The sequence below is a fragment of the Triticum aestivum genome, chromosome 5B, assembly GCF_018294505.1.
Source record: "Triticum aestivum cultivar Chinese Spring chromosome 5B, IWGSC CS RefSeq v2.1, whole genome shotgun sequence".
Lineage (NCBI taxonomy): Eukaryota > Viridiplantae > Streptophyta > Magnoliopsida > Poales > Poaceae > Triticum > Triticum aestivum.
The window spans coordinates 197,461,892-197,469,096 of NC_057807.1; the positions used below are offsets into that span (position 1 = coordinate 197,461,892).

General features: G+C 54.8%; 1 long non-coding RNA gene across 1 annotated transcript; it reads left to right on the top strand.

The window, feature by feature from the left end:
• Positions 1-3,464: 3,464 nt before the first annotated feature.
• LOC123115898 (uncharacterized) lies at positions 3,465-6,964 on the top strand. The gene is made up of 3 exons (XR_006456814.1): positions 3,465-3,735; positions 4,308-6,355; positions 6,470-6,964. It is a non-coding gene; the product is annotated as an uncharacterized lncRNA (long non-coding RNA).
• Positions 6,965-7,205: the final 241 nt, after the last annotated feature.

The window sequence follows — 7,205 nt, forward strand, 5'->3', positions numbered from 1 at the left end:
CGAGAGTGCCCCCTGCTGCGGAAGGAGCCGGCCGCGGGGCGTGCACTGATGGCGGACGCAGACGTCGAGGACGCCGGGCTGCTCTGAGCCGCGGCTTAGGGCGTGAATGATGGGCGAATAAGCCGCGGCGACGAAGCCGGGCGCGTCGAGCGCGGGTATGGGCGCGCGCTGGACGTGCTGGGCGCGTCGGGTCCGGGCGGCGAGCGTGCGTGTGTGCGTGCGTTGGGTGCACGGGCGTGTCCGTGCACTAGGGTGTGTAGGTGTGCGTCTGTTGGCGAGCGTAGGTGTCCTGGTCAGGCGCGAGCCGTTAGAGCTGGCCGTGTGACGCGGGCGTCGAGCGCGGCGTGGGCGCGGTCAGTGCGCGGAGAGTGCGGGAAAGATCAGGGGCGAGTGGAGGCGTGGGTGCGTACCTGGTGCGCCGGCTCGGGGTATAAAGCCACCTGATGGCGTTGTAACAGATTGACACGGTCGAGTACGTGCTCGAGGAAGAAAAGGGGGCGTTTGTGCGCCGGGAAAACCACAGTGTCCACCGTGTTCTTTGAATTTTCTGAGCTTCCGATCATCTTCCTCCTCCAGCTCCTGTCGTTCGTGCGCAGAGAGGGCGAGGTGAGGGAGAGCTAGGACTAGCTAGGGTTCGCGGAGAGACCACGGTGCCACCATTTGGCATCAGAGCCAGTCTCCGATCAAGGCGCGCCGGCGATGTCCATCGTACCGTACGTGGCGGTTCAGGCGGCGCGGTGGCGCATCCAGCGCCAGTGCTCACCAGGGACAGCTACGTCACCTGGGCCATCAAGGCGGAGGCCGACCTGGACGCCGCAGGGCTGTGGGAGGCGGTGGTGCCGCCGGAGGACGCGGCGTCGGTGGTGATCGCGAAGAAGGATAAGCCGGCGAGGGCTTATCTGCTCCGGGCGCTCGGCGACGACCTTCTGCTGTAGGTGGCCGCGAAGAAGACCGCGGCGGAGATCTGGAGCAGCTTGAAGGCCTGGTACGTCGGAGCGGATCGTGTGCGCGCGGCGCGGCTAGGCACGCTGCGTGGGGAACGGGAGCTGCTGCGCATGGCGAGCGACGAGACGCTGGACGCGTTCGCCGGGAAGATCCGCGGCATGGCGGCGCGCTTCACCGGGCTCGGGGCGACGCTCGACGAGGCGGCGAAGGTGAAGAAGCTCCTGGACTGCGTCCCGGACCGGCTGTACGCGGCGGTCGCCGGGATGGAGCAGTTCTGCGACTTGGGCACGCTGCTCTTCGAGGACGCGCTCGGACGCCTGAAGGCGTTCGACGAGCGGCTCCGGCGACGCGGGCAGGCAGGTGGCGAACGGGCGGACGGCGAGCCGCTCATGTACACCGCGGCGCAGTGGCGTGCGCGCGAGCGACGTCGGGGCGGTGCACGCGGAGAGGACGACGACGACGGCGCGGGGAGCACGGCGTCGGGCAGTGGGGACAACCGTCGCGGCAAGTGCTACAAGTGCGGCGTCCGAGGGCACTTCAAGCGAGAGTGCCCCCTGCTGCGGAAGGAGCCGACCGCGGGGCGTGCGCTGATGGCGGACGCAGACGTCGAGGACGCCGGGCTGCTCTGAGCCGCGGCTTAGGGCGTGAATGACGGGCGAATAAGCCGCGTCGACGAAGCCGGGCGCGTCGAGCGCGGGTATGGGCGCGCGCTGGACGTGCTGGGCGCGTCGGTTCCGGGCGGCGGGCGGGCGTGCGTGTGTGCGTGTGTTGGGTGCACGGGCGTGTCCGTGCACCAGGGTGTGTAGGTGTGCGTCTGTTGGCGAGCGTAGGTGGCCTGGTCAGGCGCGAGCCGTTAGAGCTGGCCGTGTGACGCGGGCGTCGAGCGTGGCGTGGGCGCGGTCAGTGCGCGGAGAGCGCGGGAAAGATCAGGGGCGAGTGGAGGCGTGGGTGCGTGCCCGGTGCGCCGGCTCGGGGTATAAAGCCACCTAATGGCGTTGTAACAGACTGACACGGTCGAGTACGTGCTCGAGGAAGAAAAGGGGCGTTTGTGCGCCGGGAAAACCGCAGTGTCCACCGTGTTCTCTTAATTTTCTGAACTTCCGATCATCTTCCTCCTCCAGCTCCTGTCGTTCGTGCGCAGAGAGGGCGAGGTGAGGGAGAGCTAGGACTAGCTAGGGTTCACGAAGAGACCACGGTGCCAACATTTGGCATCAGAGCCAGTCTCCGATCAAGGCGCGCCGGCGATGTCCATCGTACCGTACGGTGGCGGTTCGGGCGGCGCGGTGGCGCATCCAGCGCCAGTGCTCACCAGGGACAACTACGTCACCTGGGCCATCAAGGTGGAGGCCGACCTGGACGCCGCAGGGCTGTGGGAGGCGGTGGTGCCGCCGGAGGACGCGGCATCGGCGGTGATCGCGAAGAAGGATAAGCCGGCGAGGGCTTATCTGCTCCGGGCGCTCGGCGACGACCTTCTGCTGCAGGTGGCCGCGAAGAAGACCGCGGCGGAGATCTGGAGCAGCTTGAAGGCCCGGTACGTCGGAGCGGATCGTGTGCGCGTGGCGCGGCTAGGCACGCTGCGCGGGGAATGGGAGCTGCTGCGCATGGCGAGCGACGAGACGCTGGACGCATTCGCCGGGAAGATCTGCGGCATGGCGGCGCGCTTCACCGGGCTCGGGGCGACGCTCGATGAGGCGGCGAAGGTGAAGAAGCTCCTGGACTGCGTCCCGGACCGGCTGTACGCGGCGGTCGCCGGGATGGAGCAGTTCTGCGACTTGGGCACGCTGCTCTTCGAGGACGCGCTCGGACGCCTGAAGGCGTTCGACGAGCGGCTCCGGCGACGCGGGCAGGCAGGTGGCGAACGGGCGGACGGCGAGCAGCTCATGTACACCGTGGCGCAGTGGCGTGCGCGCGAGCAACGTCGGGGCGGTGCACACGGAGAGGACGACGACGACGGCGCGGGGAGCACGGCGTCGGGCAGCGGGGACAACCGTCGCGGCAAGTGCTACAAGTGCGGCGTCCGAGGGCACTTCAAGCGAGAGTGCCCCCTGCTGCGGAAGGAGCCGGCCGCGGGGCGTGCGCTGATGGCGGACGCAGACATCGAGGACGCCGGGCTGCTCTGAGCCACGGCTTAGGGCGTGAATGACGGGCGAATAAGCCGCGGCGACGAAGCCGGGCGCGTCGAGCGCGGGTATGGGCGCGCGCTGGACGTGCTGGGCGCGTCAGGTCCGGGCGGCGGGCGTGCGTGTGTGCGTGCGTTGGGTGCACGGGCGTGTCCGTGCACCAGGGTGTGTAGGTGTGCGTCTGTTGGCGAGCGTAGGTGGCCTGGTCAGGCGCGAGCCGTTAGAGCTGGCCGTGTGACGCGGGCGTCGACGCGGCGTGGGCGCGGTCAGTGCGCAGAGAGCGCGGGAAAGATCAGGGGCGAGTGGAGGCGTGGGTGCGTGCCCGGTGCGCCGGCTCGGGGTATAAAGCCACGTGATGGCGTTGTAACAGATTGACACGGTCGAGTACGTGCTCGAGGAAGAAAAGGGGGCGTTTGTGCGCCGGGAAAACCACAGTGTCCACCGTGTTCTCTGAATTTTCTGAACTTCCGATCATCTTCCTCCTCCAGCTCCTGTCGTTCGTGCGTAGAGAGGGCGAGGTGAGGGGGAGCTAGGACTAGCTAGGGTTTATGGAGAGACCACGGTGCCAACAGATGGTCCCTCTAGCGCGCCCCCTCCATGGCTCGTCGTTGCCGAGTGGCCAGATCCAGCTGCAGGCGAGCCCTCCGGACAGCATCTCTCCACCCTCTTGGTGAGCTCATTGCCACTCTAGCCTACGCTCCCTCAATCTCTGTTAGTCCGCTAGCCTGCTACAAAATCCTAGAACAATCTGGTTCCAAAGGCTTCTACTCAAAAGTAGTGTGATTTCAAATGCTTCTGCTAAAAAATAGTGTCAATCTTCAGCAGAATTAGCATTAGTTATCCATGGTCTCTCATCCTAACTTCTTAAAAGCAGTTCAACAATGTCTATTGGGATGGCATCTGTCATGGCAAGTTTTTCATCGATCAATTCTTGCTTCTGTTTATTTATTTCTCTTCTTCGGTAGTTTCCGCTCAAAGGAAGTGCTTACCTGGAGAAACCAGAGGATATAAATGAGGTAGTAAAGTTAATCTCTTGCAATATTTAGCAGAGAAGCACTATTATGCAAACACCAATATTGGTTCCCCTTCTCTTCGATTATAGTGGCAAACAAATAATGGTGCCAAACTGCACATACATATGCGTAGTTGTTGCCTCCAAACACTCTCTTATGGCATGGTACTCCTGCTTCCCTGCTGTTTGCCATGGAATTTAACATGTCTGTCTTTTTTGTTGGGAATCAGAGCAGGTGTTGCAGATTACAGAACGACATCAACCTCCTTAACCCGCTGGCTGAGCTAGAGAAGCAAGCACAAGAAGAAGCACCTCGTGCAAGCCATCAAATCATCATGTATGTGCGCATCAGATCATGTATGGTCCAGAGGAAATATTCCTTTCTCGTTCAATTGATTTGTCTCCTGGCCTCTTTTGTCTTTGTGTTCTGTCTGCAGGATATCAAGTGTCAGGACAGCTTCAACATGTGAGCATGATCCTTTCCAAGCTTTAATCATGTGTTGCTAGCTAAACATGATAACATTAATACCATGTATTTTGTATTATTGACTTGGGAAATTGATTTAAATTGCTATTAGTGGTTATAATAGTTTGCTATACTTTTAGTAGATTATGTTTATGCAGGTTAGGGGAGCCATGGCGCAGTGGTAAAGTTGCTGCCTTGTGACCATGAGGTCATGGGTAAAAGTCTTGGAAACAGCCTCTTGCAGAAATGTAGGGAAAGACTGCGTACAATAGACCCAAAGTGGTCGGACCCTTCCCCAGACCCTGCGCAAGCAGGAGCTACATGCACTGGGGCTGCCCTTTTTATGTTTATGCAAGTTAGACATAGAGGTGTTGTTCGAGAAAGTATGTAGATTTAGGAACAAGCCCATCCTGACTACTGCTGCGTTTTGCTGATGTGCTCCTGTCGCATGTGCTAATGTTTGGGCTCTTGTCGCAAGATCTGAATTATTGTTTGAAGAAATATAGGAGGTTTAATTTTATTTTATTTGTTGATATTACCGAAAATGGATCACAATGTCGACTCAACCATTGTTATGCGCTTTTAGTAGGATGGTGTGGGATACTTTGTCTTTATTTTCAGATATTCAACCCATAGTCCAGGTTTAGGTGACTAAAACATGATCTGCTTCTGAATTGGGAGCTCTACCCCATATCTCTATCCCGACACCCAGCACAGCCTGTCCTCCTCTAACTTTTGGCACCGCCAGACCTCCTCTCGGACTTCCGGCCTTTCCCCGAGCTTCGGCTGACGCTGTGTGACGTCCATGACACCTGACGCCACCCCCGCGCCATTGCAGTTTCCATCTAGGACGGTCATAGCTTTCTCGAGCTCTGTCATTCGTTTGCATTCTAACTATTCGGTCAAATGACCCAACAGGCCGGAGGTATTTTTCTGTTTTTTTTACTTTGGTGTTCATGTTATCATGATCACAACCAATTGACAAGACTAATCTTATAAGGAAGGCATCAATAGCGATCACATCGAATGGGTTGTGCCGCTCTGTTTTGACCTGTATTTCCAGGGCTCCAGTATGCTAAGCCTAGAAGGTACGCAATTAGTTATCCTACATCATTTCTTTAAAGAAATTGGTTATCCTACCTCTATTCATGACAATGTCCATTTTCTTTTGGTAGTGATGATCTGCATCATGTTGTAGTTTGTAGTAAAATATATATACCATTTGATGCGTTCACTTCTTAGTGTCAATTGAGTTCTAAACTGTTTTCCAGTGTGAGGTTTAATGTTCTGAATATATATTTTAATTTTTGGATCTGATGAATTGTCCAAGTGACTAATATTTTAGTACTTTGTGGCAATGCTAATAAATGATTTCAGTTTTCAAGTTATGTAAATTACACCCAAAATACTGAGACCTTTTGATTGCAGTGAATACTAAATAGAATCTGTGAGGTACAGCAAGTATCCTATGGAGCCAAAGTGCAGCCCTTGTTACTTAGAAGATTTTCTTGTTACATGTGTTACATTCTGTTTTCTTGACTTAGTTATTTCTTCTTGATGTACATTTGTGTTGCCATAAATTGAACAATTGCCACTTTTTTCCACGGCTGTCATGGATACAATTCAAGGACTTCTAGACATCATTATATATTTTCTTAACGTGCTTTAATGTTGAGTATGTTTTGATGGCTTCTCAGCAGTTGGAGAGGGTCACAGTGTCTATGATGAAGAATAAGAATTTGAATTTGGAAGGAGGCTTTGTAATCTCTTGTTAACAAGACCGCAACATATGTTTACGGTTCACAAAGAATGGTATTTACCAATACACTGGCGCCATATATACCTTCTGTACTTATAAGTTCTTATTATGTGCTATCTCTATCCCTCAAATTTATGCACCAATTCTGCAATTCCTTGGCATTGCAGGTTTGAGAATATTTGACTCGGAAGCTTTTGCTGAATGTTATTGTCGTCCAGAAGTTAGAGTTTGAAAATTATGTTCTGGTGCTCCTCATTTTCTGGGATGATCAATCTCCTATTATACTCCCTCCGTTCCGAATTACTTGTCGCACGTATGGATGTATCTAGATGTATTTTAATTCTAGATACATCCATTTTAGCGACGAGTAATTTGGAACGGAGGGAGTACATGGCAATGTACACAGGGCAAGCCCAAGCAAGCATCATGGTTGATTTCATGAGGATGCTAGCTGGCTATGTATACCAAGCTAGCTGATCAAAAGGCACACAATCAGTGTACGCACACAAGAGTTGTTGGCGGCTAAAATCATGAAGCAACACACTAACAAATCGTGGCCAGCATACAGGCTGGTGAAGATAGACAATGTATTTGCAAGTTTTCTTGACTTAGATATTTTGCCATCTTGTCTTTAGATTTTTTTCGATAAAGGGCAATTTTATTATCTCAAATGTAGCATCAAGCAGATACAAAGCATTATGAGTAACACCCGACCTCTGCATAACTAGGATGCACACAGCCCAATATGAAGGTCTGACAAAAAATTGATGAAAAAAACCGACAAATCGGCAACAGTAGAGCCCTATAGACCGACACTATGCCTATGTCGAAGGAGGTGGTGGATCGATCCGAAGGTTATGTTGCCACCCATGTTGGGAAAAAACCTCCATAGCCACCTGCTCC